The following is a 9,152-nucleotide window of genomic DNA, read 5'->3' as shown; positions in this document are numbered from 1 at the left end:
TCATTCAACCACAGGGCAAATTTCCTAACAACTGATCAGGGTACCCTTTCCTCCTCAAATTCTGATTCTGTAGGCCTTTTTTATCCCATGATGATCACCCTCCCTTCCCCTATCAAAGGAGCCTTTGTTTTGCCAGATTTAGTGTGTGCAATGAGGGTATGAACTGTGAACACTGATGCAAGCGATATATGCAGGAAACCACCAAATGGCCACCTCTACTTGGGATCTGGGGAAACACTCCACTTGCCCACGTCAGATCTTTTTCTTTCTGTTTTATTTGGCTGCAGCAGGTCTTAGTTCTGACATAATGGAATCTTTGTTGTGGCATGTGTGCTTGTGCACTGCCCTGCAGTATGTGGGATCTTAGTTCCCTGACCAGGGATCAAACCCGGGTACCCTGGAGGTGGATTCTTAACTAGTGGGTCACCAGGGGAGTCCCATGATGGGCCATTCTAAAGGTGATTTGTCCCCATTGACTGTTCACTTTTTCAGGGTAAGTAACAAACTTTGGGATTATTTTACTCCAGCCCAATCTCCTAATAGCCTGCAGGACTTGGAGCAAGAGGGCAAGCAAGAGAGAAATCTCAGGAGGCCCCGAAACCTTGAGCATGAGTGATGAGAGGAAATCAGCCCAAAGAACGCAAACGCAGCTCTGACATCGCTGGAACCAGCACTGGGGATAGCGCTGCCCAGCGCTTCACACTTCCTACGTGCTTTGTTATTGTGAGGTAGCAGCTTTGACCATCCAAGCCAGATTGAGTTGGCAGAATTCCCGCCCAAACCCCAGTCAGGCCAGCTCCCATTCTTTCTGGAGACCTGGTAATTGTGCCCAAGAAACTCTGTTGCTATAAACCATGGAATTGTTTGCTTTCTGGTTTCAGACACATTTGAGATGTGAAAAGTTTATCTCCTTGGTCTTGTGACACCCAGCTAAGGAGATACCTCAGCATCTGCGGATGCAGCCACGAGGCTCCATGTTCTGTGCCTGAATACCAGGAATGTGCTCAACCCAGGACACGCAGTCCTCACAGAGACAGCGCTTGGGTGACAGATGGTATGCCGTGGAAGAGGTGACAGCCTAGGGAGGTAAGCTTTTGGGGGGTAGGGTAAGAGAGGCTGATGGAGAGAGCTTGGGCAGGAGGGCCTTGGAAGCATGGGATGAGTGAGAGATTCAGAGAAGAGAGACGAGAGGGAAGGCTGTTAGCTATGATAGAAAGTGAGCGTTGGAATTAGACCAGGGGGAGACCCCAGTTCAGCTGTTGACAAGCTCTGTGATCTTGGATAAGTTACCGTCCCCATTTTTTCCTGTTCAGTGGGGGAGAGGTCTACTTTGTGGGGCTGTCACTGCATTAAATAAGTGAAGGAGTGAGGACTTCTCTGGCGGCCCAGTGGCTGGGACTCCATGCTCCCAATGCAGGGTGCGTGGGTTCGATCCCTGGTCATGGAACTAAGATCCCATATGCCACAACTGAGACCAGGTACAGCCACATAAATTCATTAAATAAAAAGAAGTAAGCAATCAGGAACGTATGTGACACCAGCGTTGGTATGTGATCGTTAGACAGTGGCTGAGAGTGAACACCTGTTTGGGAAATGCTGAGGGCTGTGCTGAGCTCACTAAACAAGACACAGTCACAGCGCAAATTGACAGATGCAGTGGAAGGCAGAGAGGGCGGCCGACTCCAGCCCAGAAGAGCCACAGTCAGGGCTCGTGAGGGGTGGCGGCATTCTCCCCGAGAGGACAGCGTGTGCGGGGACACGGCACTAGGGTCTCGGAGCATTTTCTGGGGCTGGAATGTGAGAGCAGTGGAGGGTGGGGGGGGGGGTGCCATCGGAAAGGTCAGCTGGGGTCAGCTGGCTTGGCTGACGCTTTGAACTTTCCTCCGCATGACTGGGAAGCCAACAAAGGTTTTAAAACGGCAGTGACCGCGTGGGGTTGGGCATTTGGGGAAGATGACACTGCCATCTACGGATGCTCCTGGGTTGCGTTCCAGGCCTTCCCGCCGGGTGGTGTGTTCACTGCGTTAACGTTTCGTCTTTGCTGTCCTTGCACATAGGAGCTTTGATCATCACCTGTGTATGGTAAAGGAAATGGAGGCCTAGGGACAGTTCTTTTTTTGTGTAGCTTTTTATTTTGTGTTGGGGTATAGCCGATGAACAGTGATAGTTTCAGGTGAACAGCAGAGTGACTCAGCCATGCATACACGTATCCATTCTCCCCCAAACTCCCCTCCCAACCAGGCTGCCACAGAGCACTGGGTAGAGTTCCACGCGCTCTACAGTAGATCCTTGTTGCTTACTCGTTTTAAATATAGCAGTGTGTACCTGTTCATTCCCAACTCCCTAACTATCCCCTCCCCCCATCCTCCCCCCTGGCAACTGTAAGTTCATTCTCTAAGTCTGTGAGTCTGTTTATGTTTCGTACGTTCCTTTGAGTCATTTCTTTTTAGATTCCACACATAAAGGATATCATTCGCTATTTCTCCTTCTCTGACTGACTTCGCTCAGCCTGACAGCCTCTGGGTGCATCCGTGTTGCTAGAGATGGCATTATTTCATTCTCTACAATGACTGAGTAATACCCGTTTTCTGTATGTACTACATCTTCTTTATCCCTTCCTCTGTCGATGGACATTAAGGTTGCTTCCACGTCTTGTCTGTTGTAAGCAGCGCTGGGACGAGCATCAGGGTGCACGTATCCTTCCGGATCGTGCTCTTCTCCAGATACATGCCCAGGAGTGGAATTGCAGGGTCATATATGGTAGCTCTGGGTTTTTTTAGGCAAATTGCTTTTTAAAAGAACTGGACAAATGAATTCTAACAATCACAATGTAAAGTGAGGATATCTGAGATAGTTTTGAAAAACTACAAGGGAAAACAACTATAGGGAAGCCCTGTGTTCTATCAGTATCAAGACTTAATATTAAGGTACAATAACTGAAAGAATGTGATAAATGGGAATAACCAGACAGAGGAGTAAATTAGGAAACTAAATAGAAACAGACCTATATGTGTATGTGGGAATATAGTGAGAGCCAGAGAAAGCATGCACCTGAGTAGGAAAAGGATTAGTCCTTCAGTAAATGGTGTTGGAATAATTGGCTAACCAAGTGGGAAATAAAACAAATTTAGATCCCTACCTCACAGCATCCAGTGAAAATGAACTCACAAATGTGCCAGTCAGTTCAGTTGCTCAGTTGTATCTGACTCTTTGCGACCCCATGGACTGCAGCACTCCAGGCCTCCCTGTCCATCACCAACTCCAGGAGCGTGCTCAAACTCATGTCCATTGAGTCGGTGATGCCATCCAACCATCTCATCCTCTGCCGTCCCCTTCTCCTCCTGCCTTCAGTCTTTCCCAGCATCAGGGTTTTTTTTCCAGTGAATCAGTCCTTCGCATCTGGTGGCCAAAGTATTGGAGTTTCAGCTTCAGCATCAGTCCTTCCAATGAATATTTAGGACTGATTTCCTTGCAGTCCATGGGACTCTCAAGAGTCTTTTCCAACACTGCAGTTCAAATGCATCAATTCTTTGGTGCCCAGCTTTCTTTATGGTCCAGCTCTCACATCCGTACATGACTACTGGAAAAACCATAGTTTTGACTCTACAGACCTTTGTTGACACAGTAATGTCTCTGCTTTTTAATATGCTGTCTAGGTTTGTCATAGCTTTTCTTCCAAGGAGCAAGCGTCTCTTAATTTTATAGCTTTACACAAATGTGTAAAATGAGTCAAAGCTTTTAGGAGAAAATACAGAAGCCAACTAATATATACAGGGTCACACAAGCAATACATGGAATAACTGTAGTCAAACCCAAGGGGTCTGATCCCAGAAACTGCCTTCTCACCCACTCAGGAGTACTTTCTCCTGGTCACTTTAGTGTGTAAGTTGGATCGGAGCTAGGAGAAACTGAAGTCAGGAAGTGGCGAATGAATTTGCATCTGAGGACTTCCTTGCGGAATCATCATCACTCAGCCAGCAGGCCGGGCACTGACAATATGCCAATACACGGCCAAGTGTCTGTGTGACCGACCACCAGGAACTCAGTGAACGTGTACTGAGAGCAAGTGTATGGGTAGTCGTAACACTTGGGTGGGTGAGAAAAGGATAAAAGTAAGGCAACAGTGGTGAATCATCGTGTGGTGGGGTGGAAGGATATTAGGGAGTCATCTAGTCTAATCCTCTCACTTTGCAGGTTGGGAAATAGACACAGTGGGAAGGGACTTTTCACCAGTATTGGAGTCTGAAACCCGAAGCAGAGAATACGCATCTCTGGCCATGCTGTAAAGAACCAGCTGTTCCAACTCTGTGGACATGAAAACATCTCTTTTTTTTTAATGGTTATCCCACTCTGGACACCAAACACTGTCCAGCCGGTGCCGAGTCTAACCCACTGTCCATCACTTCCTCACTCATGCATTCACCATTATTTATTTAGTCTTTCTTGTGCCCATCTTCTCCCACTGCAGCCCCCCTACAGAATCCCAATCCTGAATTCACCCCTCTGATGGAAGAGCTGAGCCTGTCCAAAGAAAATCATGTTCTGTGGAGTCACTGTGGGTTCATGCGTCCCCTCTAGAAGGCATGCGGTGCCACCTGTCAATGGCTAGTGACTGTCACATTGACAAGTGCAAAGGCCACTTATTTTCTCCCTGACTTAACTCCCTGCTCCCCCCAACCCCCACAGTGTCCTGGCTTCACTTCTGGTTCTCCTCCCAGCCACAGCTTTCAGAGTAAAGTTCTAATACCCTGGAGTGTAAATCACTCAGTTGTGTCTAACTCTCTGCAACCCCATGGACTGTAGCCCATCAGACTCTTCTGTCCATGGAATTCTCCAGACAAGAACACTGGAGTGGGTTGCCTGCCTTTGGGGATCTTCCCAACCCAGAGATTGAACCAGGTCTCCCGAATTGGAGGCCGACTCTACCAACTGAGCTACCAGGGAAGCCAGTACCTTAGAGTACCCAAAATGTTTCGTGATTTGCCTCCTGCCCACCTTTGCAGACTCCTTTCTGCCACCTGCCTTGCCCCTTTTTCCCCCTGGCCTCATAGAACTTTCTGCAGTTCTCCAAATGCACCATTTATCACTGCACTGTTTCAGAATTCACACATGTTGTGCTACCCCCAGTTGGTTCTACTCCCCTGACCTCTCAGCCCAGTATCCTGTGAACTTTCCCAGCCTGAGGGCAGGAGCTCATGGAGGACTGACTGGTCACTTCCAGCAGGGCTGTCTGAGACAGACAAGGAAGGCCAAGATAGGTTGAAACTAGAGAAAGGCCGTTGTGGATGTTTGCAGTTTGCGGGTGGAGTCGAGGGGAATTTGTTTTACTTGGAGGGAACTTGATCTGAAAAAATTGAGTGGACCAATTATAACAACTAATATTTGATGAGTGCTTTCCACTGTACCAAGTACTCTCCCATCAGTTCAGACAGTTCCGTGATCTGCTTATACAGGGCTAAGGGCCAGGGCCCTGACCTTCACATCCACCCTCAGAGGCAGGTACTTTGATCCCTGACTCACTGTTGATGGAGCTGAAGCCTGGAGGCTAGAGAACAAGGGAAAGTAGGTCAGGTGTAGGTGAGATTTAGAAGGTGAAGGAAAGCTAGAGGGAGGCAACTACCTTGAAGTCAGGTTTCTGGTGCTGTCAAGGGGTGACCAGTAGGAACCCTGAAGTGGACGGAGTCCCAGACCTCCCCTGCTCAGGCTGCCAGTAATGTCACAATGTCTGGGGTGGGGTCTGTGGCGTCTCTCTCTGCCTTCATCCTGTGGACCTTGGGGTGAGGGCCGCTCCCCTGGGCAGTGTCTCTGAAGCTTGTCTTCTGCTCCTGGAGCAGCCCCCTGCTCCACCCTCCCAAAAGAGGCCCATGGGTCTCTGGGAACAGTGGAAGAACAGCTGAAGCAAAGATACTGAGGTGGGAAAACAGAAGATACACGTAGAACACCAGGTAACTGCACAGAAATAAGTGAGCCAGGGTAAGGAAGAGCCAGGGGACTTCCCCTGTGGTTCAGTGGCTAAGACTCCATGCCCCTGATGCAGGGGCCTGGTTTCAATCCCTGGTGAAGGAACTAGGTTCCATATGCTGCAACTGAGAGTTCTCATGCTGCAACTAAAGGTGCTGCATGCTGCAAATAAGACCCAGCACAGCCAGATAAATAATTTTTTAAAGGTAACCAGTCAGATTGTTTTGTAGTCCTTTACATTTATGGAGCAAGTTATTATTTGGGCTTCCCTGGTGGCTCAGAGGTTAAAGCATCCGCTTACCTACTGTTTAATCCACACACACACACACACACCCCGCTTTTTTTTTTTTGGACCTTGCCATGCATAGCTTGTGGGATCTTATTTTCCCCGACCAGAGATTGAACCTGGGCCCTCGGCAATCAAAGTGCAGAGACCTAACCACTGGACTGCCAGGGCATTCCCCCATAAACATCATTTCTTTCAGTCGACAGTAAGCTTATTTATGAGATGGGTATTATCAGTTACATTTTGGAGTCAGGGACTCTGAGATTCCAAGGTGTTGATTCCAAGGTTAGTTGAAGCCACAAGAGTGGCTAGCAGTGGGGTCAAGGGCAGTTGGGGCCAGCCTGGCGAGGTTAAGCCTGGGCAGCATATGGTGGCCAACAAGATTCTGCTGCCGTCTTCGTTCCGTTTTCTTTGTATGTCTCCCCCTTCCCAATCCCTGGGCACTGGCCAATCAACCCACCTCTCATTAACTCATTTATAGAATAAACAGGCGCTGATCCTTACTTACTGAGGCATTCTTTTATTTTTTATTTATTTGGCCATGCCAGGTCTTAGTTGCAGCGTGTGGAATCTAGTTCCCCTACGAGGGATGGAACCTGGGCCCCCTGCTTTGGGAGCACAGAGTCTTAGCCACTGGACCCCCAGAGAAGTCCCTGTTGAGGCATTCTTTACTCCTCATATTTTTTAAACTGTATTGAGCTATAATTAACATAAAATGAGCTGCACCTAAATTTAATATGGTCTTGACATGTGTGTTCAAATGAAACTGTGATAACCAAGGTAGTAGATCCATCCTTCACGCCCCAAGGTTTCTTTGTGCCTCTTTGTGATCCCTCTCACTCAACTCTCGTACTTTCTAATCTGCTTTCTGTCACTGTAGTTTGTGTTTGCTAGAGTTTCATATAGAATTATGCATCAGAATCTATGCATATGAATTCAAGTTGGTGATTTTTGCATACAGATATCCAGTGGTTCCAGCACCATTTGCTAAAAAGGCTATCCTTCTATTTGTAGATGGCTGTGTTTTTGTTTTTTGCCTTGGCCGTGCAATGTGTGACACGGGATCTTGGTTCCCCCACCAGGTATCAAACTTGTGCCCGCTGCACTGGGCGTGCCAAGTCCTGACTACTGGACTCCTAGGGAGGTCCCAGTGCTTTTTCTTTTGGGGCTGCTGGGTCTTCGTTGCTTTGCATGGGCTTTCTCTAGTTGAGGTGAGTGGGGACTTGTGGAGCGTGGGCTCTGGGCACATGGGCTCAGTAGTTGCAGGCGTGGGCTCTAGAGCCCGGCAGCTGTGGTACACAGGCTTAGCTGCTCTGCAGTGCGGGATCTTCTTGGGCCAGGGATCGAACAGTGTCCCCTGCATTGTAAGGTGGAATCTTAACCACTGGACCACCAGAGAAGCCCCTACTTGTGTTTTTATCGTGAAAGGATTTTTTTTTTTGGTCACATGCATCTATTGAATTGATTATGTGGTTGTTTTCATTTGTCCTATTAATGTGCTATGTGATTGATTTTCCTATAGTTGAAACCCCCCTTGCCTTCCTAGGATAAATCCCATTTGGTCATTGTGTGTAATCTTTTTTAATGTGCCATTGGATTTGGTCTGCAAGCATTTTGTTGAAGATTTTTGTACCTGTGTTCATTAGGAATATCGGTCTATAGTTTTCTTATGGAATCTTTCTCTGGCTTTGGTATCAGGATAATGTTGTCCTCACAGAAAGTGTTCCCCTACTCTAGTTTTTGGAAGAGTTGGAATAAAATTGATGTTACTCCTTCTTCACATATTTGGTAGAATTGACAAATGAGGACATCTAGTCCTGATTTCTTTGTCACAATGTTTTTGATTACTGATCCAATCTTCTTACTTATTATAGGTCTGTTGAGAATTTCTATTTGTTCTTGAATCAGTTTTAATAAAATTTAGAAATTTGTCAATTTCATCCAGATTACCTTGTTTGCATAAAATAGTTCATAGTTTTCCCTGATAATCCTTTTCATTTCTGCTTTAATTTCTGCTTTTAGTTATTTTCATCTTGTATTTTTTTTAGTCTAACTAAAGTGTTGTCAATTTTGTTATATTTTCAAAGAACTAACTTTTGATTTTGTCAATTCTCTGTTGTTCCCCACCTCCCATATTTATTTGTGCTGTATCTTATTTCCTACCTTCCTTCCTTTAATTTGCTCTTCTTTTTCTGGTTCCTTAAGGTTTAAAGGCAGGTTGTTGATCTGAGATCTTCTATTAATATAAGCATTTACAACTATAAATTTCCCACCGTGTACTGCTTTTACTGTATCTCGTAAGTTTTGATATGTCTTCATTTGTCTCAAAGTATTTTCTAATTTCCTCAGTGATTTCATCTTTAACCCATTGGTTTTTTTAATGAGTATGTTGTTCATTATCTGCATATTTGCTAATTTTCCAGTTTTAAATTCAACCCACTGCATTCAGAGAACATGCTTTGTATGATTTCAATTCTATTAAATTTATTCAGAGTTCTTTTATTGCCTTACATGTATATTAATGAGATATTGATCTGTAGTTTTATTTGTTTGTCTGACTTTGGTTAGTGAACTGAAGTAAAGTGAAAGTCGCTCAGTTGGTTCTGACTCTTTGCAAACCCATGGACTATACAGTCCATGGAATTCTCCAGGCCAGAATACTGGAGTAGGTAGCCTTTCTCTTCTCCAGGGCATCTTCCCAACCCAGGGTTTGAACCCAGGTCTCCCCCATTGCAGGAGGATTCTTTACCAGCTGAGCCACAAGGGGGCTTTGGTAAGAGGGCAATGCTAAGTTAGAATGAATTAGGAAGTGTTCCCTTTTATTCAAGTTTTTGGAAGAGTTTGAGAGGGACTGACGTTGATTCTCCTTTAGATTTTTGGTATAATTCATCAGTGAAGCCATCAG

The sequence above is a fragment of the Ovis canadensis genome, chromosome 20 (genome assembly GCF_042477335.2).
Source record: "Ovis canadensis isolate MfBH-ARS-UI-01 breed Bighorn chromosome 20, ARS-UI_OviCan_v2, whole genome shotgun sequence".
In the NCBI taxonomy this organism is placed as follows: domain Eukaryota; kingdom Metazoa; phylum Chordata; class Mammalia; order Artiodactyla; family Bovidae; genus Ovis; species Ovis canadensis.
The sequence above is the reverse complement of the archived record's forward strand: the minus strand, read 5'-3'. Positions refer to the sequence as shown.